Source organism: Spermophilus citellus, assembly GCF_964194105.1.
Source record: "Spermophilus citellus genome assembly, chromosome: 12".
NCBI classification, from domain to species: domain Eukaryota; kingdom Metazoa; phylum Chordata; class Mammalia; order Rodentia; family Sciuridae; genus Spermophilus; species Spermophilus citellus.
Window position 1 is genome coordinate 93,381,132 of NC_138198.1, and position 26,355 is coordinate 93,407,486.

Below are 26,355 nucleotides of genomic sequence, written 5' to 3' on the forward strand. Positions count from 1 at the left end.
GTGTGTCAGACACTGTGCCAAATGATTGCCTTTAATCTTTAGGAACAACTAACTCTGTGAGGTAAGACTTGGTATTTTTCCTTTCAGAAGAGTAAAAATGGGAAAACTGGGGTTGAAATAGATAAGTAATTTTCCTTTTAACATATAGAGATTAAATCAGTAATGATATGAGTTACCATTGACTGTCAAATCTCAGGGCTCCCACTTGACCAACTTAACATATTCCCTTCCTTCTAGGGCAGTGGTTCTCAAAGTAAAGTCCCTAAGACTCTCTAGGGTTCCTTGATATCAAAACCCTCTTACTAATAACATAGCATATTATTTACATTTTCAATCTGCAGACATTTATATTGATAGCATAAAATTTGTGGTGGCTAAAACTGTGGGTATCTTATCATAATCCAAGGCAGTGGTCCCAAACTCCAGTAGTCATTATATTCTTTACCTAAATCCATGTATAGTGAAAAACAAAGCAATGAGAAGAAGAAACCATTTTGTTAAATTTCAAAGCCTTAATACACATCCTTATGACAGTTGGTGTGAGAAAATGGAAAGTAGCCATAAATCACTTTTAAAATGTATCAAGATACAATAATTGTCTCCAAGTACAATGGTTTGGGGTACAAGCTGAACCCACCATTTCTTTCATAGAACAACATGTTTATTTGAAAGAACAACTGGCTGGCAAACTAAGATTATCCAGACATGGGAATTTGGCAAATATTTTCTTGGAAATGAATGGAGTGAGCTTGATACTTCAGGGAAAAAAACAACTGAAAAATTTCCAACAATGATATAATTTAAACTTTCCAGCAGAATTTTGGAAAGCTTGCATCTGCCACTATAAGCTTGACAGCTTCCCATTACTTTTAAAATAATTTTCTGATGAGACTGATGGTGATTTGGGTACCAGGGATTGAACTCAGGGGCACTTGGCCACTGAGCCATATCTCCAGTCCCATTTTGTATTTTATTTAGAGACAGAGTCTCACAGAGTTGCTTAGCACCTCACTTTTGCTATGGCTGGCTTTGATCTCTCAATTCTTCTACCTCAGCCTCCCTAGCCACTGGGATTACCGGCATGAGCCACAGCACCAGGCGTTGATGGTGATATGAAAAAGATTTGTGTTACTGAAAGTGAAATGTGTCAACATTTGGAATATCTTCAGCATCTAGAGAACCAATAATTTCCAAACAACAAATGTACAGTGTTATAAAAGTTATATATATGTAAAAATATCTATATGAAGTATAAGACTAATGATAAACTTTAATGCAATGATTATTTAAAATTCATTGATTGGCTAAAGATTCTACACTGCAACTCTATTTTAAGGATCAACCATTTGTTGAATTTCAGTGTCACATCAAAGGCAAATATTCGTATTAATATGAAATATTCTGATGTTTCTGACTATGTCTCTGTGTAAACTTGGAGTTTCTTCATACTCTTCAACTCAAGCCCCATTTTGCAATAGATTCAGTGCAGGAGTGGATATGGAAACCCAGATATCTTCTATTGACCCAGACATTAAAGATATTTTCAGATATGTAAAACCATGCTGTATTTCTTGCCCAAATTTTGTTTTGGAAAATACTGCCATTTTATTATTTATCGTACATGCAATGGGTTTACCATTATTATTCAAATGAATTTATAAATAAATATTTTTAATTCCCAAGTTTTAATTTCTAATAAGATAAATATTAATAGCTATAACAACTATAGAAAAAAAAAACTTTGGTGGTGGAGGGTTCTTTGGACCAAAGGTTCAAGAAGCCCTGATGTAGGGTCGAGTTTCACTGTTTTGAACCCCAGAGTAGCATGTTAATTTCTGATACTAAGGTAAATGATATATCTTTTATTTTCATAATTTTAAAAAGGCACTTTCATCTTCTGAGTCAGGTGGAGATGACAAGTCAGCCCTTCAGTAGCCCTAAGGTGGCTCCTAGGCATAGGGTATATTCAAGTCCACCAGATAAGGGAAAAACACACCCCTGAAGCGCAAGGCCAGAGCAGAAGACCAGAATTAGATGCACTTGTCTCTTTATGCCTTCCAGAAAAAGTATATCTTTGCTTTAGAAAACACCCACCTTTATTTTGCACATAAATATTTTTCCTGGGGAAACAAGATATATATTACCAGCAGCAACAATAAAAATTAAAATCTGGTTTTTGTGCCAGCCAGAGTTTGTCACTGAAATTGCATCCAAATAACTGCTGTATTTTTTGTGAGAACAAGTTTTATGGTTGAGTTTTTATGCATATTAGAAAACAGTAATGTTTAAAACATGTGGGATTCCATGTACTTAATACAACTTTGATTCAGGAGACTTGTGGGAAGCGTGGTACTCTGCCTGCAAACTTACTCTCCTATCCTCCACGTTCCTTTTTTTATTTTTTTATGTTACTAATAATTGATAAAATGTCCTTTAAATCTTTTTTCTTTTTAAATTTTGTTCTTTTTCTATAAGCAGTTCCATGAGTTTCTTTGTTCCTTCTCTTCGGATTGTTTTGATCTTTATACCATGGTAAAATCAAACACAGTTAAATCAAATCACATTGAGTGATTAATCTTTTAGACATGTAAGACGGGCTTCTCTGTCGAATGAATGAACATAAACTATGAACATGAAAGCAAAGGTCACATAGGATCAGGGAGATTTTAATACAATCTATGATATATCTGCATGTGACTAATTAAAATTTCCTCTTTTAAAAAACTAATTGGACTAATCTTTGTCACATTGTTAGTTATCCTTCAAAATTGAACTTAATTCTCTTTTTGACCAATTTCAAGGTGGCGCTTAAATGTAAGACAAAATAAAGATTTTTTTCCTAGTGAGTAAAAAATATGTCAATATTTCTTCCTTACTTGGAGTTAATGTCAACACGGAAAGTTTGAAGATTTAATGAGCTCAACACTGCAGAAGCATTTGCCTGTATGATTTTAGCTGCATATTGCCCTACCTATATTCAGACAAAGAGATTTTCTTTTAAGAAAACTTCGACTACACTTATTTTCAGTAATTATGCAACAAAATGAGACTCTTGTTGGTTTTGTGCATATTTCCCTCAAAGATGCAATATGAGATAATTACTTTCTTTAGATGTTTTCTGAGAAAAATGACTCATCTTTTTCTGATATTTTGGGAAACTTGGGTTTCTTACAGAAGTTTATATTATAAAAGTAAAATGATGACCTACTGCCTTACCTTAGAATGTAGCAGAAATACATTCTGACTGAATGTGTGCATGAAGTAAATGAATAAAATAAAACTCTCAGTGACTGCGGATGTCCCATATGGTCATATGTTCATAAACTTTAATTAGCAAATTGAATAAAAACAACCACCTAGCCATAAAAAGAAGTCTTTATGCTGAATATGTACGGATCACTAGCAAACACCAGAAGTTAAAAAAGAAAAGTATAATCCCTCAACTTCATTAAAAATTATGTGTTGTGTATGTACGTGTGTGTACCGGTGGGCATACATACACATAAGCACACACATATATACATATTTATATGTGTGTATATATAACTGGCAGTAAATATTTAAAATCTTCATAGGAATTTCCTCCAGGGAAGAATGTAAGCAATATAAATTTCTTCATAGTTTGTCATATTTTCCACCTCTCTTATAAAGAAAGCTACTGCAACTTAAAAAACCAAAAGCTCTATTAGTTTCCTGCTATCTCATTCTATTTTAAATTAAATTTGCTTTTTTCATAAATATTAGCATCTGAGCTCATCATTCTTATTTTTCTTGTTTAACAAAAGAAAAAAAATATGTGTAAATCCTTGAGTTTTTAGCAGCTGAGCTCCTTGGCTGAGGTTGCCCAAGTGCAATATGTCATTAAATATACCGTATCAGGGGCATGTCCTTTTAAAATTAATATCATCTGGTCAGCCACTGCCCTAACCTCAGTGAGATGCAACAGGAAGAATCACAAAGGCAGAACCTTAGGCAGAAAATGCTGTGCAAGAAATACTATGGCTGAGAAATCCTGGATAAATCACCTTCTTTCTTCTCATCACCTGTAAAACAGTTGACAGAACACCCAACTGAACTGAGGCTGACAGGCAAGTTGTCAGATGGTTGAAGAGTTCCTGAATGTGAGCAGGTCTCTGGCTCTATGGTGTAAAAATTCTGCACTCACTACTGAATGTATACATCCATTCCTTTTGACAGCTATTTTGTCCAAATGTTATGCCTTCCATTTTATCTTACTTTAACCTGAGTGATGAAGTATGATTTTTTTTATCCCTGATGATAAAATATCAAGAGTGAAACTGAATTCTCTGCTACTTTCTTATATTTGCTCAAATATCCTCTTACTATCTTTTGTTATTGATGTTGTTCTTTTTCGATATACATGACAGTAGAGTGTATTTTGACATCAACAACTTTGTTATCTGAGGTTGAAGGATGCATTGCTTCTCTTTTAGCAGGCACAACTGTTGGTAACATGAGAACCTTCATGGTCATTGGTGGCTAGAGCTATGGGAAATCTAGAGTTGCTATGAGGACTAATATAATGCATAAATGGAGTATAATTTATTCTAACCAGGATCCCATTGTTGTGGTTGTACATGATGTGGAGTTTCAGTGGTTGGTGTATTCATATATGAACATAGGAAAGTTATGTCCAATTTATTCTATTATCTTTCCTAATCCCATCTTTCCTCCCTTCCTCTTTGTCTAATCCAATGATCTTATATTCTTCCCATTCCCCCCTCCCACCTTATTGTGTGTTAGCATCCACATATCAGAAAGAATATTAGGCCTTTGGTTTTGGGGGATTGGCTTATTTCACTTAGTATGATAGTCTTCAGATCTGTCCATTTGCCAGGTTAACTTCAGTGGTGAATTAGGCTTACTTTGTGCAATATCAGAGACCTGTATGGGGCCTGTGGTGAAATTACAGAAGGGTTTGAGGTCTGAGAGGGATTTAAACCATCTGGACCAAAGTTCCTCAACTTAGTATTGGTACACTTGGACTGGTTCATTATTTGGTAGGGGCCATCTTGGATACTGCAGGATGTTCTGCAGCACCCTGGCCTCTACCTGCCAGATGCCAGTTTTACCCATTTTCCCCTTGCAGGTGAAAATACTCAAGACATTGCCAAACATCCCTAAGGGTGAGAGGAGAACCACTACTGACTGAAAAACCAATGATCTAGACCTAATACTCTCATTTTACTAATGAGGAAACTGAAACTAAGTTAAGAGTAAATGACTTGCCCAGCTAGTTAGTGGTACGAGAGAAAACCCAGTCTTCTAATCATACTTCAGTCTTCTTTCCATAACAGCAGAAGAGAGACCTTTCAGATCCAAAGTTTTTCCTTCTCTCCCAGCCTTCTCATTGTTAGAAAGGATCATTCTGCTGCTATGTTTGCAAAAGAGGGTTAACAGGAATCCCAGGCTTAGGTGGGGTGAAATTTTAGCATGCCATCTTGAATTCCATGGCATAGAGCTGCTGGAAAAAAGCAGGATTTATTTGTTTGGAAATTATTTGGAAAAGTTGTTACCATGTCTCCAATGACTACAATCATTCTTAACCAAACTCTTTTAATAGGTCCTGCAACTTATGTCAACAAACAGTGTCAAACTCCATAAATTACCAAATTTTATATGTTTATGAATGCAGTGTAGCTCTCTATGTTTGCATTTCTCTGGTGCACCCTTTGCAAATTTATGGACATCATCATCTAACCCAAGGATCTGAAATTGTTGTCCATCCACTGAAATCTAATAAGCCAGACCCATGGCACCTCGATTTCCCAAATATAACTAACAAAAAAGGAAAGCCTACAGTATAAGTCCTAGAGACCACCAACTTCCCCCTTCCCTTAGTGTTTCTGCTGCAAATTCCTACCTAATAATGAAAACAGATAAAATGACTGCTTGGGTTCCTCATTTTTTCCAGTGTGAATAAAATTCTTATGAATCTTGGGATGAAATTATTTTAATGAGGTGCAAGGTCACAGGGGTAACAGAGAAGAGATTGGACCTAATACATTTTTTAAGAAAAGGAGGCAACTTTTAAAACAAGAAAGACAATTTAATAAAATTTCTTCTTTACTGCATCCATGTTATTTAATCTTATATTTCACTGTACTTTTTTTCTAGGGGATGAATAGACAAAGTTGTTACCATGGTTCATTATTGAAGCAGGAATGAAGGCTTTGATTCACTGTCAGTTTAATTCACTGTCATAAATTATAAGCCTAAATCTGATCTGCAAATCTTTGTGGGTTTTTTTTGTTTTTTTTTTTGTTTTTTTAAAGAGAGAGTGAGAGAGGGGGGAGAGAGAGAGAAAGAGAGAGAGAGAGAGAGAGAGAGAGAGAATTTTTAATATTTATTTTTTAGTTCTCCGCAGACACAACATCTTTGTTGGTATGTGGTGCCGAGGATCGAACCCGGGCCGCACGCATGCCAGGCGAGCGCGCTACCGCTTGAGCCACATCCCCAGCCCTGATCTGCAAATCTTTGTGATTAAGAATATCCAAATTTCTTCTTAGATTTAAATTTGGTGACAACCAAAAAGGCTTTATTCACTCATTGGTTTGTGTGTTCTTGCTATAAATATTCCTGCAGGCCTACTGTGTGCTAGCCATCACCTTGAACATCAGTAGTGCAATAATGAACAAAAACTTTGCCTCTGTAGAGTTTATATGTTAGGGTGAAATGACAATGGATAAATAATACATTAGAAAGTTGGAAGTGCTATGAGGAAAATATTTCAAGGTAAACACTAGAGAGTGAGGATGGAGAGCTGTTTTAAGTGGGAAGATCAGCACTGGCACAAACTATAATGGTAATGTGAATACTAACTGTACTTGAGTCTCATGTTTGGCTTGGTCCCATGGAATTACAGCTGGAGTGACCACATACCCCATCCTTGTGTAATGGCTGTATGGCCCTTACCAAATCCCACATCATGGTGACTATCAATAGATTATCATATTTATTCCCTATATTAATACTATTGGTGTGAAGGCATTTCTATTTGTATATGCTCTAATTTAAGGGAGTTTTTTTTTATTTAGCAAAAATCTACCTCCTGCAACTTCCCATTCAATCTAGATGCCTAAAATATGATGCCCCAAATAGAGTAAAATACTTCTTTCTCTTTTAGTAGTCTGTGGTGTGATACCGACTCTTAACTCGAATGGAAACCCTGCCTGAAATCTTTGTCAGGGAACTAGGTAAAGGAGACCTTATTTTTATTTTATCTCGGTGTACTAAATCTTTAACTTCTAGTTGAATCAGATATTCTAGGTTTTCCAACCTAGAATTTCAGTTTACTGACCTAGTATTTAAGTAAAATTTTAAAGAAAAAAAAAGTATCATTTTCTATCCCCAGAGAGTGTTCATGTGAGAATTTTGCTTCTCAAGTGTTCAATGGGCTGAAGCAAGAGAAGGAGCAGGATTGAAGGCTTTGATTCACTGTCAGAACCAGAGGCAGCCGCCCTCTGGTTCAGACGTGGAAAGAATTATCTATATTCAGTTCTGTGTATTCTGGGGTCCCACAGGGAACAAAGCTAGGAATAACTAGAGATGGAGCTGCCTCCAGATTAGACACCTGCTTTTGATCACTGCCTGAGCTACAGGCTGAATCAGGGTCACTTTTTGGTGAAGGAGTAGTGGCCAGAAACTCAAGCTGGCTCACAATCAGCATATCATCCAAGGTGCAATTGTTATTAAAGTCATAGATCCCAGTTCACTCGGGCCACCCAGCTGTCTGTCTGAGTGCTTCCTGGTTTCCCTCCTAGTCTACTGCAGTCCAGGGTGACCCAGGGAGCTAGGCAAAAACCAAACATGCAAAGTACCCACCACCCCAAGATTTACAGGTGGAGGAGCAAAGACCAGCAACAAGTTCCTGATAGGTCACTAGGCCAACAACAAGGGATTTTTTGAATGATTCTGGGTTGTCAAATAGAGCTAGATATGTTTATCTCTGTGTGCTCACTTTATCACACACACACACACACACACACACACACACACACACACAAGGCTTTACATGAAAGAATATAAGATTGTATAAGTTTCTGTTCATTCCTGACACCGTGGTTTGGAGACCTGCATTCATGGGGGGGAGGGACAACATTTTAACATATAACATATTCCCAAATGCATAGGTCTAACCTACTTCAAACCCAATTTTTAAAATAATGATAGCGTGTACTTCAAGAAAACAAACAAAAAAATCAGAAAGTTTTGTAATAATACATTTAATTCAAAAGTGCCAAATTCATGCATGTACCTAGCACTGTTGGGTCTTGATATGACACAACAGGGGTTAATTGTGCAGTGAAATTTTCTTTATCTCCTATTAATAACTCATGAAATAACAAACTTATCTGAAAATTTGGATTCGAAGAAGAGGGAGTTATTGTTATAGGATTTTTGTTTTCTATGCACCTAAAACCATAAGATGCCTAAAACTAGTCATGAAAGTTAAATTGATGATTATGATCATTTTAGATGACCTGGGTTAGAGAACACAGCTGGAGAGGAAAGCAGTTTGGTTGGAGCTGGGGACAGAGGGCACCCTCTACCTATCAGCCCCTCCCTTTTCTGTCCCCACAGCTGCCAGATACCTTGTCCCCTTTATCTTAATGTGTCCCTCCTCCCTCTCTTCTCCTTTGTCTTAACATGTGATTTCCAGAACCATGAGAGCTTCTCTCCTCCAGTTTTCATCTATGAATTTTCTCAGAAGGCAAAAACTTATAAAGCCATTCAGCTTTAAGAAACATAAACAGCCCATTTTGTGAGCTATTTACTGTTTATATGTTATCACAACACAACATAATAAATCATATGGATTATTAAATAATGTTGGTTTGCCTTTGCTGTATGTAATTAATTCCTATGAGATATCTACTTACAACTGCTCAGGATTAGGCCATTAGAGAACATTTGTGTCTGAGGACTCCAGCTTCAACAGGAAGTTCCTTGGCTTTAGTAGAAATTATGGTGATTCAATATTCTAGAAAATTACCTACTTAGAAAACATAGCAGATTCCATATTCCCCTATTTCTAGGTTTTGTTTTGTTTTGTTTTGTTTTGTTTCATACCAGGGATTGAACTCAGGAGCACTCAACCACTGAGCTACATCCCCAGCCCTATTTTTGTATTTTACTTAGAGACAGGGTCTCACTGAGTTGCTTAGCGCCTCGCTTTTGCTGAGGCTGGCTTTGAACTCGAGATCCTCCTGCCTCAGCCTGCTGAGCCGTTGGGATTACAGGCGTGCGCCACCGCACCTGGTTTGATTTCCAAGTTTTTAATCATCTAAAAACAAAGAGTTATGCTAGGACCCCCAGGTTCCAGACTCTCTCCTGTTATTCACCTGCTGTTTGACCTTGGACAATCACTTGATCCCTCTGGGCCTGTCCATCCTTATCTGTGAAAGGACTTCTAGCATCCATGCCACTATTCTTATAGGAAAAGAAATAACTTATTTCTTATAGTAAATGAAAACCAATGTTCTGAGTTGAATATTACAAGTTCTTAATAGTGCATGAGGGTTTTGTAAAATAACATATGTTCTAGAACTGCCATTCTTGGCTGTTTTCTGTAGTAAACATGTGAGTTTCTTAGCTAAATAAAACCCATGTTTTCTCATTGCAGATATATAGGATTTACAAATCCCTGGATGAAGCACTTGGGGAGTCTTTAAATGCCATAATCAACAGCCATTTCAAAGAAAATAATATAGATGGTTTTGGAAAGTTCATGCTGTTTCCTCACGGAATTTTAGGTGAGTGTGTTTAAGCCCACGGATGTAAGATGGACATCAATGATGTCATTGTAAAGTACTTCTCTCCCTTTAATAAAAGGGGTTAAATATTACCAACACCCTCCAGCTTTCTACTTTTAATGAGGTGTCAGACAGTGAAAGACTTATTTTCTGTTCCTTTTGTTTTTATTATTATCAGAAACCATCTAAATTATGAGGTGTTCAACACAGAGATGGCCCAGACAATATCTTTCTTGTTTCTGTTAAGCAGATGCCATAACATTTTATTTCTCCTCTAAAAATTAGCACTTTTTTTAAAGACAGAAAACATATTTCATATTAGAGTAATTAGTCAGAATGAGATAAGAACCATGTTTTAATAAGGCATAAACTGAAGGAAAATTTGCTTGTGTCTCTGGTAGTTTAATCATTGACACATCTACATGTGAGATAAAGATAACATTTCAAAAGCTGCCTGCCGGAGGGTTTTATGTTGCCTACATTAAAATCAGGACATGGTTAAGTTCAAGTGCAGTAATTTTTTTAACTTCTATGAACAATTAAGTACATACACATACAACACATTAAATTTTGTTTGCCTGGCTATAAAACGGATGAATAAATATGTTTTATATCATCAGACATAATACCCTCCCATGATACAACAGAACTTGCAGATTTGTGCTTTAATATTAGCCTTAAATATCATCTTTTTTTTTTTTTTTTTTTTAGCAGGACAGAGAGGATTGGAGGAATTAAGTAGTGGTCATATTGGGGAAATTGTGTGACTTTTCACTTCCTTCTAAGATCAGTTTTCAGAATGTGATTTTATTTTCTTCTGTGAAGAATGGTGATGTCCAGATCATCAGAATACACCCATGTCACCTTCTGAATAAAGCAACATAGCAGACATTGCTCACTGCCTGCCTTAAAGGCAGGCACACTTTTTTTTTATACTTTTGGTTAACTTCACAGTGAAGGTCTGTAACTCTCTCATAATCTTAAGGGTGCATGCATGAATTTGGTTTGTTGAGACTGGATATAGAACTACAATGGTGATTTCATTTGTTTTCAAGATGTTTGCTAAATGTTTACCTCCCAAGAGGTAAACAGTGCACTTTGAAAATATCATTAAGTCCATCTCTCTACTGGAGCTGTTACTCCAAGAGGATTGAAAATGAAAAACTGATTTTCTGAGTTCTCTGTTCTCCAGTGTGCCAGTCTGTGCCTGTTTTTAACTTGAGGTCCATGCTTTACCCTGCACCTGCTCAGTCCCATGGGGATAGACCCCTGTGGGCTACTTTCCAACCCCAGCCTTTGCCTCCAGCTTCCCCCAGTAACCTTGAACCCTGAACCCTAGCAACACTGGCTCTTCCTCTGGTCCTTTGAGAACTGTAGGTGGTAGTATCTTGGACTTTTTGCTAATTATGCTCTTTAGATTGATTTACTATATCTAGTTTAGCCTTGAATCAAATGTAATCATTTCTCTTGGGTTAAATTCCACCCATTTTAAAATACTTAAGTGTTTTCTCTTGTTGGTTGCATCCTAACTCATCCATTAATGCCTCATTCCAAAATGACTGGAAGAAAAGTGTGCAGGGATTACTTGCTTCTCCCCAGTAAAACAAATGATCCACAGGAAATAAATTTAAAGTTGGGTAGTTTCATTTGGTCTTTGTTTCGTTTTGGCTTTTGTTTCTTTTTTTCACTTATAAAAAAAAACTTTAAATTAAGACATTGAGGGCTGGGGCTGGGGCTGGGGCTCAGTGGTAGAGCACTTGCCTAGCATGCGTGAGGCACTGGGTTCGATCCCCAGCACCACATAAAAATAAAACAAAATAAAAGTATTGTGTTCATCTACAACTAAATTTTTTTTAAAAAAAGACATTGAGATATAACACACACATGATACCAGGAAACATGTATTTCTATGAATTTTCACAATGTGATTACTGTCAATCAAATCAAAAAGCAGAACTTCACCAATACTTCCAGATGTTCTATTCATGTCTTTTTGTAGCTGATTCCCCCAGAGGAAATCACTATCCTAGTTCATATCACCATTGATTAGTTTTGCCTATTATAGAACTTTATCTGATGGAATCATACAGTGGTTTAAACAGCACTGGAACATTTCTTTTTTTAATTGATAAACTTTAATTTTGGGTACAATTTATTGTTCACAGTAAATTGAGGGAAAGTTACAGACATTTCCCATATACTCCCTGTCCCCAAATATACATAGCCTCCCCCACTATCTGGATCCCACCAGAGTGGCACATTTATTATTACAATCTGTGAGCTTACATTGACACACTGTTATCACCCAACTACATAGTCTACATTGGAGTTCATTCTTTGTGTACATTCTGTGGATCTTAACAAATGTACAACGACACGTATCCACCATTAAAATATCATATGAAGTAGTTTCACTGCCTGAAAGTCCTCCTCTCCACTAAGCCCTGGAAACCAATGTCTTTTTGATGCCTCCATAGTTTTCTTTTTCCAAAATTCCATACAATTGAAATCATACAGTGTATGTCCTTTTCAGATTGGCTTCATTCACTCAGTAATATGGAATTAAATTCACTCCCTATTTTCATGACTTGATCACTCAAGTGCTGAATAATACTCTGTTTTCTGGATGTGCCACATTTTATTTATCTGTTGACCTACTGAAAGACATTGCATTGCTCTCATGTTTTGGTAATTATGAATAAAGCTGCTGTAAACATCTGTGTAGGTTTTTGTGTAGACATAACTTTGCAAGTCATTTAGGTAAATGCCAAGGAGTATAATCACTGGATTGTATAATAAGAAGACATTTAGTTTTGTAAGAAACTGATGAACTGTCTTGCAAAGTGGTTGTACCATTTTTTTTTTATCTTCACCAATAATAAATGATCCTCTTGCTCCATATCCTTGCCAGCATTTGGTGTTGTCTGTGTTTTGGAGTTTGGTTAATCTAATAGGTGTATAGTTGTTTTAATTATCAATTCCCTAATGACATCTAATGTTGAGCATATTTTCTTTTTCTTTTTTGCCATCTATCTTCTTTGATGAGGTGTCCATTCAGGTCTTTGGCCTACCTTTTAATTGGGTTATTTATTCCCTTATTGTTGAATCTTGGGAGTTCTTTGTATATTTTGGATAGCAGTCTTTATAAATACTTATTTCTCATTCTCTTAAAGACTGGATTTTTTTTATCCTTAAGAGTTTTTAACTTACTATATTTAAAACTGTATTCTAAGCTGTCAATTTTGTAACATTAATTTTTTTCTGTTAACAAAATCATTGTCACCCTTCTCATTTGGCTTTTCAAATTAATAGAAATATTTTTAAAGTTTTAGGTATATCCTAAATACGATTTTCGATTTTTAATGTGCACATTTCATAAAACTAAGGTGTACAATACAAGAAATTCTCATGGGACACCAGTCTCATTCTGGCGTTCACATTTTTTTGTTGTTGGAACTTTTTTATTTTTATACTTAAATTTGTTTATTTTTATTTATTATTTCTTCTTTTCAAGTTTTTATTTGTTATGTTTAGATATACATGACAATAGAGTACATTTTGACATATCATACATACATGGGGTATAACTTCCCATTCTGTGGTTTACATTATGTGGAGTTGCACTGTGGTGTACTCATATATGAACATAGGGAAGTTATGTCCGATTATTTCTACTGTCTTTCCTAGTCCCCTTCTCTCTCCCTTCCCTTCATTCCCCTTCGTCTAATCCAATGAACATCTATTCTTTTCTCCTCCCCTCTTATTGTGAGTTAGTATCTGCATATCAGAGAGAACATCTGGCCTTTGGTTTGGGGGGATTGGCTTATTTCACTTAACATGATATTCTCCAATTCCATCCATTTGGCATTTACATTTAAACCTAGAGCTTCTTATTTTATTATGGACCTTTCACCATTAGCTGAGGGATTCGGTCTCTCTGTCTTCTAAGAATGGGTGTTTACTATTTGAAGATGCCTTACGCTCTGAACATCTCACACATCTCCTATAATAAATACTGAATAGAGGTATAAAGTGGTCAGGATGCCAGTGTCTTATCTTTTTTAACAGGTAAACAATTTGTCCTGTTTCAATGGTCCCATTCATTCTAAGGGGCTTCCTTGGTATTAAAGTAGTTTTTAATGTAATCATTTCGGTACTTTCCTTAGTTATTTTAAATGTAAGTGCCTTACTGTTTTCATTTCCTTCTCATTTGTATGCAGACATTTTCATTTTCAATTTTTTTCCTTCGAGGCTATCACAACTGCTCATCTGTCCATTTTAATGTACTGTGATTATACTCAAAAGGACATGGTGTCCCTTCTCCAACAATTTTCAACTATTCAACCAAAATTAATGTTGAACCTGCAATACCTAATTTAGAATCCTTTCAGACAATGAGCAAATGTCATCATGAACAGAACAGAATTACTTGGACCCCGTCATAAACCTGCAGCTAAGAGGTACAGAGATGAAAAGCTTTATGCTGTGGTTTAAAAGGCAGCGAATAACTGATGTTTTCCAAGCAAGTCTTCTCCTTAGTCTGGTATAGCACAGAAAAGTCTAATCATTAACATTTCTCTCCAGCTTACGGAAATAAGACTTTCTGAAGGTATGATTTTGGGGGAAAAAAAATACCACTGGGAAAGAAAAATTCACCCACCAATAATAGATGCTACATTAACACATAAGTCAAATGAATTAGCAAAGAGACCTCTAAGGCAATGGTGGAAATACTCATCTTTGGAAGATTCGGTGCACATAAGTAGAGGAAGCTACTAAAATAAGCTCACTGTTGCCTGGAATCACAGGAAATACCTGCCATCAAAGATAGTTCAGGCTGCAGAGATGTAACATTTCACTTAACATGATATTCTCCAATTTTGGAGAAGAAGAGAAGGGAGAAGAGAGGAGTTGGCTGTTATAATAATAATAACCAATGTTGTGGTGAGAGATTTTTAAATCACTGTTGCCCAGACAGTTCAGAAAAGTATTTTAACTAGGATATAAGTCTGTATTACTATTGCTGAGCCCTCTAGTGTGATGTGAGAAACCACAAATGATTGTAAAGACAAAAGTCATTTTGTATCTATCTTTGTATCCCTGAAAGTCAGCCTAGAGCTTGGACACTGTAGGGACTTTCTAAAGAAATGGCTGCTGAATGAGGGCAAAGGCACAAAGCAAGATGGGCTGATGTCTACGGAGTTCTCATTTACGCCAGACATCCTTCTGTATACAAATGTACTTCATTTTGTATTAACACACCTGACAATGTGCACATTTTAACTCCTTATTTAAGGAGGAAACTGGAGCCTCATCGAGGTTGGCTAACTAACCTATCTAAGGTTCAGTTAGTGGGGGTGAGTATTCCAATCCAGACACTCTGGCTTCAGAGCCTAAACTCTGAATGATTATGCTCCTCTGCCTCTCATGTAATGTAAACACCAAATAACTTTAAAACACAGAAGCATTGTTTTTTAATGGTAAAGAAAAGTTCTATCACATTAATGGACCTTAGGCAAATCTTAAACAGCCTTGCTTTGAACACAAGTGCCTTTTTCTCAGTGTTCTTAACCTTTTTTTCCTTTTAAAACATGACGGCCCAAATCAACTTCCTAATTTACATTCAGATTGCATCATTTTCATTCTTCGGTGTCTTGTTCTGAAATTCAAGTTTTAAAAGTTCCATGGCTAAAGCCGGGCCTGGCGGTACACACCTATAATCCCCAAAGGCTCAGGGAGCTGAGGTAAGAGGATCATGAATTCAAAACCAGCCTCACCAACTTAGTGAGGCCCTAAGCAACTCAGTGAGATACTGTCTCTAAAATAAGATACAAAGAATAGGGCTGGGGATAAGGCTCTGTGGTTGAGTGCCCCTGGGTTCAATCCCCAGTTACCAATAAAAGAAAAAGAAAAATCTATGTCCAGTGTTCCTTAGTATGTCATAATACAGGGTCACTGCCTCTGCTCCTCATCAGCTGATCTTTCCCAGAATGTTTTCACCTTTTCTAAGCCTTGTTCTTCATGCCTTTACTTTGCACAAGCTGGTTCTTCTGCCTCGACTCTCCTCCCAGCCCCACTCCTCCCCAAATCCCCCTCACTACCACCTGCTCTCCAGTGACTCACAATGTGCTGGTCATCCTTCAAAATCTATTACAACTGTTGTTGTTGCCCTTTCACTGAAATCATTGACAAGCCCTCCTGGATCAACAGTTATCACTCCTCTCTCTGAATTCACATAGCCCTTTGGGCCCTTTTTAAAAAAATAAAAAATAATAATTTATTTATTTATTTTAATTAGGTATATATGACGGCCGAATGCATTTGGGTCCATTGTACACAATTGCAGCACAACTTTTCATTTCTCTGGTTATACACGATGTAGTGTCACACCATATGTGCAATCATACATGTACCTAGGGTAATGATGTTCATCTCATTGCACCATCTTTCCTGTCCCCGTGCACCCTCCCCCTTGCCCAATCAAAGTTCCTCCATTTTTCCCATGCCCTCCCCCATTATGGATCAGCATCCACTTATCAGAGAGAACATTTGGCTTTTGGTTTGGGGGTTTGGCTTACTTCACTTAGCATGATATTGTCCAACTCCATCCATTTACCTGCAAATGCCATGATTTTATTCTCTTTTAATGCTGAGTAATATTCCATTTCGTATATATATACCACATTTTCTTCATCCATTCATCTATTGAAGGGCATCTAGGTTGCTTCCACAGTTTAGCTATTGTGAATTGAGCTGCTATAAACATTGATGTGGCTGTGTTACTATAGTATGCTAATTTTAAGTCCTTTGAGTATAGACCTTTTTAGGAGACGAGCTCCTAGTGTAGACAACAAAAATAAAAGCAATCTTCATTCAGCATTCACAGCATCAGACTGTAATTCCTCATGCTATCTGTCTGTCTTCCTTCTGAATTTTTCATCAAGGACAAATGCCTGGTCTTTTTTCACTTTTGGAAATCCTGTACCAAGGACAGTGAGGTCGTCTTTCTGGTATGAATGAAGTATGGAGGGTCCTGTTTGGAGAGAGGCTTGAGTGCTGTCAGGGTGGTTAAGATTCTAACACTGTATTCAGCCATTACAAGAAAAGGAGAGCTCCATTCAGGGAAGGGAATCTTCCCTGACAGAGGGCCCTAGCCCTCTGTGTCAAGCACCAAAGCAGATTCTCCGTACACATTATCTTTTTTAAAATTCATAATAATCCCTCAAATAAGCCTGGTGTTACCTTTGTTATTCAAATGCAATAACTAGGGTTCCAAGAGTTTAAATAACTTACCACTGACATATTTTTGGTTAAGTAGCAGAACAAGAATGACATGTCTTCTTTAGCAAAATTCCATTCTTAAAGAACTTTCTGATTTAATCTTATAAGAAGAATACATGTGTTAGATAATGTTAGAATTTTTCATTTAAAATATTTTCTGAAGAGTAAGTTATTTGAAAATACATAGATCTTTTCTGATTGTCAAATAAGTTTATGTTTAGGTTAATACTAAAATTAGCATTATTTCTGTTCAAAAAGAATTTCAAAGATCTAGCACCTTATAGTTCTGAGACCTATTTAGGTAAAATCCTGCTTTACTGATATGAGGGTAATTCTGGAAATGACAATGTCTGAAGTTGTAAACTAATAGAATTTGGGGGCTAAATGTTATCTAGAATCAACACTAGGAGCTGAGGTTTTGTTAAGGCAGGAATTTCTCCCTTTCTTTTTTCTCCTGAAGAATGTTTATGAAATGATTATTTATAACTTACAAAAGGGCTTAAGATGCAAAATAAAAATTTCCCTACCTATAGTGAGCCTATTAGCACTTCTTAAGGGAGTATATAAATGCATTCTGAATTTTTAAATCACACCTTTTAAATACCAAGGGTAAGAATAACTTATATAATTGAAATTAAGCTATCAAAAAACAATTTCTGACTTTGTTTTAATTGCAAAAATCTATATCTATAGAGAAGAGCTCCTTCCTTTGGTGGAAAATCCTACGGATGCACAGGCAGCATTAATGCATTCTTAGAACAATTATTTATTCTTTCTTCCTTTCAGTTTTTAAACATTCTTTACATATCCTTCTTGTTCCCTGATTCTGAGCTAGGTACAACTATTCCAAGTAATATCTTGGTTAGATTTACCATCTGTTAGAATCCTAGAATTTAAAGCATCAGGAAGGATGTTTCAGGTCATCTACCTGAGACCCATCAATTTTTCATTTGAGGAAATTGAAGCCCAAAGCAGTTAAGGACTACCCCAGGAATTAGCTGCAAAGCGACAGCTAGGACCTGTCTGAGTTTCCCCCATCCAGCTCCTCTCACACAACAGGGTGGCCTGCATCCCTGTCTTCTTGGTCCTCTTTTGTCCCAAGAGAAGTTTCCAGGCCTAAAGAGACAATAAAAGAAAATAAGGTTGATTCTGGTTTTAAAGAATGTGCAGAAGATTTACTATTCATTAGATGTTTATTGAGATTGTTAAATATTTGCTAAATGCTGGAAATATGGCTGAAACAAACAAACAGGAAGGTCTTCCAGGCCCACATCCTGCTTACTGTTGGGTGTGTGTGTGTGTGTGTGTAAACCCCCAGATGTTAAACTGCTCTCCCATGTAGACAGTAAAATAGTCGAAGCTGGGCATGAATGTGCATACCCAGAATCCAAGTGACTTGGGAAACTGAGGCAGAAAGATCTCAAGTTTATGGCCAAACTCAGTAACTTACCAAGACCCCGTCTCAAAATTTAGAAAAATAAAATAAAAATGACTGTGGATGTAGCTCAGTGATAAAGCATCCCTGGGTTCAATCCCCAGTAAAAATAAATAAATAAATAAATAAAACAGTCCAGGCAATGATAGACACAATATAATGCTAATTGTAACATAATCATTTTTAAAAATATAAAACAGTGGGATCCATAAGCACCTTATATATTGCATTGAAAAGATTCATATCCATGACTTTGATCTACTATTGTTACATGAAAAACTTGTTTCATACCTACTTAAACATTCCAGAAGTGAAAAGAGAATTTTTTAAAAATATGAGTGGCATATTTGCACTGTTGTGTCTTTGAGTAAGACAAATATATAGTGTCTTAGAAAACAGAAGTCTATTCACTTTCCCAGATTATAGTCCTGACTTGTTGAGTTATCTTTTGTTTGTTAATTGCCCTTTACTACTCCAGAAAAGCTTGCAAAATGCTATTTACCTTTACATAAGCACCATTTCAAAAACTGTGTTATCACGAGAATGAATAGAGGAATATTTTCCCATCAAAAACTAGAGATTGAAATGGGCTTACTAACGCCACTAACAATGTGGTTTAATGTTAGTGCATTCATATTAGTGACAGTTTACTGTCTGAGTTTGTATTTTAGCCATCAACTGATTTTTATAACCTTCAAAATGTGAGTTTTAAGTCTGCACTGAGTTTATATAAGTAAAATTTAAAACTGTGAATCTGATGGTTTCAAACCAGCAAAGCAGATTAATAATGTAGCTCTCAATTCTGGCAGTTCCTAATTATTCTGTAACATAAATGTTACTGTGTGTGTCTGTGTGCTTTCAGAAGACTGATGAATACTGAGAGCATTTTCTAATAGTAGGTGAATAAATAAGGTGGCTGTCTTTTTAAGAACAACTTAGTAGTATTATGCCCCGTGGTCCTAGTATATAAACAACTCTAATATCCAATAGCGTCTCATCTGAAGTTGGAGTTCTTCCTAGAGTAGTTACATCCTCAAAGGGCACATTTGGAGGGGAAACGCTTTAATATATCCCACATAATATATCCAGTTCCTTTGCAACCAATGATGTCACCGGGAGTAAGACAGAGCTATGCCCCTGCCTGAGTTCCCAATGCCTCCCCATAGCAATTTGAATGCTTCTTTGCCAAGAAAGGTCTGCACACATGGAGGACAATGGTAAAATCACATTATTCTGTCCTAGATTCTCCCTTCCTACAGTACAAGGAGTGAAAGGGGCCAAGAAGGACACAGCTTGCTAGTCCCCTCAAAACTCGGTTCTCTTTTTTATAAGTAATTTTTTTATAATTCTCTTTAGATTTACATGACAGTAAAGTGTATTTTGACATATTATATATACATAGAGGATAACTTACTCTATTTAGGTCCCACTCTTGTGAATAAATGTGATGTGGAGTTTTACCAGTCATCTATTCGTACATGAACATAGGAAAGCTATGTTCAATCTAATCCACTGTTTTTCCTATTACCATACCCACTCCTTTCCCTTGGTCTAAAACAATGAACTTCTATTCTAAATGTCCCACATACCTTATAGTGTGTTAGCATCTGCATATCAAAGAGAACATCCTGCCTTTGGGGATTGGCTTATTTCATTTCATTAGCATTTCATTAGCATTACAGTCTCCAGATCCATCCATTTACCTGCAAAAGTCATAAAGTCATTCTTTTTTATGACTAAGTAATATTTCATTTTGTATATATACCACATTTTCTTTATCCATTCATCTGGTGAAGGGCACCTAGCTTGGTTTCATAGCTTAGGTATTGTGCATTGAGCTGCTGTAAACATTGATGTGGCTACATCACTATAGTATGCTAATTTTAAGTTCTTTGGGTATATGCCAAGGAGTAGGATAACTGGATCAAATGTTGGCTTCATTCTGAGTTTTCTAAGGAATCTCCATACTGTTTTCCAGAGTGGTTGCACCAATTTTCAGTCCCTTCAACAATATATGAGGGTACCTGTTTCCTCATATCCTCACCAACATTTATTGTTACTTGTATTCTTGATAATTGCCTGAAAAGAGATGGAATCTTGGTATAGTTTTAATTTGCATTTCTCTAACTGTAAGAGATGTTGAATATTTCTTCATGTATTTGTTGATTGTTCATATTTCTTCTTCTGTTAAGTGTCTGTTCAGTTTCTTTGCCCATTTATTGATTGGGTTATTTGGGTTTTCTTTCATTTTGTTGGTGTTTAAGTTTTTTGAGTTCTTTATATATCCTGAAGATTAATGCTCTATCTGAGGTGCAGGTGGCAAAGATTTTTCTCCCACTCTGTAGGCTCTCTCTTCACATTCTTGATTGTTTACTTTGCTGTGAAGAAGCTTTTTAGTTTGATACCATCCCATTTATTGATTCTTGATTTTACTTCCTGCACTTTAGAAGTCTTATTGAGAAAGTCATTTCCTAAGCCTACATGGTGGAGGGTTGGGCCTACATTTTCATTTAGTAGGTGCAGTGTTTCTGATCTAATGCCTAGGTCCTTGATCTGCTTTGAATTAAATTTCATGCAGAGTGAGAGATAGGGGTTCAATTTCATTCTGCTACATATGGATTTCCAGTTTTCCCAGTATCACTGGTTGAAGAGGTTACCTTTTCTCCAGTGTGTGTTTATGACACCTTCGTCTACTATGAGATAACCATATTTATGTAGATTTGTCTCTGTGTCTTCTGTTCTTTTCCATTGGTCTTCATCTCTGTTTTGGTACCAATACCATGCTGTTTTGTTATTAGAGCTCTGTAGTAAAATTTAAAGACTGATATTGTGATAACTCTTGCTTCACTTTTCTTGCTGAGGATTGCTTTGGCTATTCTGGGCCTCTTAGTTTTCCAAATAAATTTCATCATTGCTTTTTCTATTTCTATGAAAAATATCATTGGTATTTTAATAGGAATTGTATTAAATCTGTATGGCATTTGGGGCCGTGTGGCTATTTTAACAATATTAATTCTGCCTATCCAAAAATATGGGAGATCTTTTTATCTTCTAAAGTCTTCTTCAGTTTCTTTCTTTAAAACTCAGTTCTTAACAGAAGTTGTTCCACCTGATGAAAAGAATTTCTTTGGGATTTTCCATGTCATCTAGCTCTGAAGTGTTCTGTGTAAGTTTGTTACCTGTAAGCACAAGGGATTTTCAGTTAAATATTATTTGTCTTCCCTAATTAAAAAAAAAAAAAGCCTATTTCAGCTCATGATTGCTTTCTCATTAAAATATTGGGATCCCGCCAGGCATGGTGGCACATGCCTATAATCTCAGTGGTTCTCAAGGCTGAGGCAGGAAGATTGTGAGTTCAAAGCCAGCCTCAGCCAAAGCGAGGCACTAAGCAACTCAGTGAGACGCTGTCTCTAAATAAAATACAAAATAGGGCTGGGGATATGGCTCAGTGGTCGAGTGCCCCTGAGTTCAATCCCTGGTGCCCCCCCCCCAGCAAATATTGAGATTCCTTTCATACTTACATCTAGAGTGTTGCATAATGTATACTAACTCCAATAAGCTTCAGTTGCCTAGTAATAAGTGGATGCTTGTCAGAGTCTGGAGAACAGCAATGAATAACTGAAACAGCAACATCTGCTTCAGGTGGGTGACCTCAACCTTCATTCTGCACTGGCTATCCTGGATATTTCTGATGTGCTGGTGAAACAGTAGCCTTCTCAGAATGAGCTCATTAAATTATAAAAATGAAAATTAGCATTTAATATAATGTCGTTCTCTATGGTATGGGTCTGGAGAATGACTATAGAATAACAGGTCTAGATCCTACTGTCTCCAAAATGATTTTAACAGAATACAGAATTAAATACCCACCAGAACCAACACTCTTAGACAGCTTGTTTCAAGTGCTTGCTATTGTGTTTGCTCAGTTTTATTGGGAAAATATTTTAACATGTTCCCTTTTGCTGATAATATTCTTTTTCTTGCTGAGTATTTAAGGATTCTGAAATATTTCCCCTTGTTTTAAAAGGTGGTTACTTTTAAAAAAATGTAGAAGCAAAAGAAAAACATGTATGCTTTTAAAAAAATGTAGAAGCAAAAAAAAAATATATAGAATAAAAGAAATTTTAGCTGGGTAGTAAAAACTAACCCCTAAATTTAAAATGCCTGATATCTGAATACCTGAATACAAGACACCACCAATAGCTTGAAGTGCACCCAAAGCCCATTCTTTTCTACTTGGAATATTTAATCATATGATGGAGCTTTCAAAGTCCCAGGAAGAAGATACATCAGTATGAATTTTCATGGGGGAACCATAAGATATCAAAGAAATATCAGTGTTGGAAATAATTCTGCCCTCATACCCCAATCTGATATAGTGCCATGGCTTTACCTTCCCAGCCCATCCAGTGGGGAATTTGAAGGAAGACAATCATACAAGATAGACCCTCCACTATGTGGAAAGAAGGATGGTGTTTTATTTAAATAAGAAAAATGTTCTTACTCATAACAAAAACATTTATGTGAATTCTGCTCACTATATAGATGGGACAAAAACAATCATCCACAATTGGTTTTGAAAGTTGTGCAGAACCTTGCCCACTTTACTCCAAGCAATGGTTCTCAACTGCATGCAGTTTTTCCTCCAGTGAAATTTAGCAATATCTGTTGACATTTTTGATTGTCATGTCCGGGGATAGGGGTGCTATAAACATCCAGTGGGTACAGGCCGGGGTGCTGCTCAACATGCTATAATGCTTAAGATAATTCTCCAAAGTAAAGGGTTGTCTGGTCCAAAGTGTTATTAGTGCTAAAATTTTGAAACAACACTCAAAAATATTAAGAGCTGCTGTTACTGTACACTAGGTACTTATTAGGTACTTTCCACATATTACCTATTTAATTACCACCAGTCCATTAATTAGGTACTGCTGACTTAATTTTTAGATGATGAAACAGAGGCTCAGGAGGGTAAGTAACTTGTTCAAGGCCATGCAGTCAGCATGAATTTGAAAGCAGAGGACAAACTAAAGACCAGCTCCTATCATGTCACTATGCCCCACCCTTCAAAAGTACCAGTATCTTCCCTGAACTCTTTATTTCCAAAGAGTCCCTATTGAAATGCATGTGTGTCATGTGTACAGATTGGGAAGGTGGCTAACCATGGCCTTTTACTCCATTCCCAGAGTCTAGAGTAAATAAAATTGTTTCTGTGATTCTGGACTGGAAAAGAGCTAACAAAATTAGAAAGGAAGACCAAGGATTCCTGTGAAAGAAAATGTCATTCTGGGAATATCCTCTTTAGAACACAGCTTTGCTGGGGAAAATGGGATTTCAGTGAATGGTATTTTTTTCTTCACTCATGATTCCCTTGATCTTCTCCTTGACCGTCCATCATTTGCTTTTCAGCCCTTTGGTGATGGCCTGCTGAACTCTGTTAGCTCTTCAGTCTCTTCCCATGGGCCTTGACTCTCCACCTGGGCCCCAGCTATGCATAACCATTTGCCATTCACCTGACAGGTTGACATTTTCATTTCTCTCTGTGATTTTTTTTGGAGTGATGAGAACTTTCCCAGAAACTCCCTGTGAGTTTTCTGGAGTTACTCTAACAATAACCATAGGATTGGGGCTTGAATCAACAGAAATTCATTATTTTTTAACAGTTCCTTAGTCAAGAAGTCTAAATCAAGGAGTCGGCTGGGCCGTTCTCCCTCTGAGGTCTCTAAGGAAGGGCTTTCCTTGCCTCCTCCTAACTTCTGTGGGCTTCAGCAATCCTGGGAATTCCTTGACGTGTAGCTATGACACTCAAGTCTCTGCCTCAGACTTCTGTGACTTTCTCTCCTGTGTGCGTCTCTGTAATGTCCTCTCCTCTTCTAATAGGGATACCAGTAATTGGATTTAGGACTCAACATAATCCAGTGTGATCTGATCTTGATCCTCAGCTGATTACATCTGCAAAGACTCTACTCCTAAACAAGATGACATTTTTATAATGAGAGCAACTATGAACAGAGCAGGGAGGAAGAGCAGGAAGAAAAGATTAACATTAAACAGAGACATGAGATGGGAGGGAAAGGGAGAGAAAAGGGAAATTGCATGGAAATGAAGGGAGACCCTCATTGCTATACAAAATTACATATAAGAGGTTGTGAGGGGAATGGGAAAATAAACACGGAGAGAAATGAATTACAGTAGATGGGGTAGAGAGAGAAGATGTGAGGGAAGGGGAGGGGGGATAGTAGGGGATAGGAAAGGTAGCAGAATACAACAATTACTAATAGGGCATTATGTAAAATTGTGGATGTGTAACCGACGTGATTCTGCAATCTGCATTTGGGGTAAAATTGGGGGTTCATAACCCACTTGAATCTAATGTATGAAATATGATATGTCAAGAGCTTTGTAATTTTGTGAACAACCAATAAAAAAAAAAGATGACATTTTGAGTTTCCAAGTATTTGTGAGCTTTTGAAGGACACTGCTTGTATTAGGGCACCCCAGAGAAACAACCAATGTACTGTGCACACACACAAAAAAAATAATAATAAAAATAAAAGAGATTTATTATTGGGAATGGGTTCACACAATCATGGAAATCAAAGAAGTCCCCAGATTTGTAGTCCAAAGGCCTGAGAACCAGGAAAGCTGTTGGCATAAGTTCCAGTCTAAGTCCAAAGGGAGGAGAAGACCCCTGTCCCAGCTCAGAGACCATCAGGCAGAGGGTACGAATTTCCTGGAGCTCAGCCTGTTAGTCTCTTGTTCTCTTCAGGCCCACTCACACTGGATAAGGCAATCTCTTTTACTCAGTCTACCAATTTAGGTGTTAATATTACCCAGAAACCCCTCAAGACACTCCCAGAATAAAATATGACCAAATATCTGTGCATCCATGTTCCAGTCAAGTTGACACATAAGTTAAATGGCACACAACTCAGACTATACTACCTTTCTTCCAGAAGATTGTTCACAGTTCACTGACATCCTACTGGTGAGGGGACAATTGTGGTAATTGACTTAGACCCTTCCCTGAATCGTAGACAGCAAAAACTGAGTATTAGGCCAGCAAAGAAAAATTAGAGATTGGATATTGGGTAGGTAACTAAAAAAAAAAAAATCTGTTATATTTCCAAGTACTTCTTTTTGAAAATTCAGGGCCATCCACACTAGTTTGTGCTTTGTGTCTGTAACAGACAAAAACAAAACAAACAAAATATTCAAGCTACTTAAAAAAAAAAAAAAGACAATCAGGTTTCAAGTAAGAGTAGATGCAGAGGTTTGAAGGCTTGGCTCGGGATTCTGTCTCTTTCTCCATTCTCACTTGTTTCCCTCTAGTGTTGGATTAATATTTAAGGAGGCTCCATTCGTGCAATGAGGAAGAAAGCCATCAACCTCTGCAAGTGTAAATAATCTACCTAACTGTGAGTCACAAAGAAAAGAGATGAAACCTCACACCCACAGAATTCTGACTGGCTCTGTTTAGGTCACATAAATACATAAATATTCCTACTCCAACTGTTTCTGTTCTTGATCACTTCATCATACCTAGCAGTCCCGGTGAATATCCTCCTCCTATGGCGGGGGTGCGGGAGGACCTTCATTTGACCTCTGCCATCTACTTCTTTGACCTCTAGAGCTAGTTATCTGAAACTGGACCACAATCACCAAATAAGCTATCCCAATCTCCAAACACTACATACTTGTGTGCCAGCGCTTTTGCTCTGATAGTCCACATTTGCCATTTTTTTGTATTCCTTTTAGGGTATTTTCATTCTAGTTCTTTTCTGCTACCAATGAGCCTCCTCCTAGAATTTATTCCTTCTCTTCCTTTACTTCTTACTTTCCTTGTTCCTTTGCTTCTTACTT

General features: G+C 36.8%; 1 protein-coding gene across 8 annotated transcripts in view; it reads left to right on the forward strand.

Annotated features, from left to right (window-relative positions):
* The window catches only part of DTNA (dystrobrevin alpha), a 372,603-nt gene that overhangs the window by 159,943 nt on the left and 186,305 nt on the right, over positions 1-26,355 (forward strand). For all 8 annotated transcript variants that reach the window (XM_081262933.1, XM_081262937.1, XM_081262936.1 and 5 more), the window contains exon 2: positions 9,647-9,776. The gene's annotated coding sequence lies outside the window, so the exon portion shown is untranslated. The remainder of the gene's footprint in view (positions 1-9,646; positions 9,777-26,355) is intronic.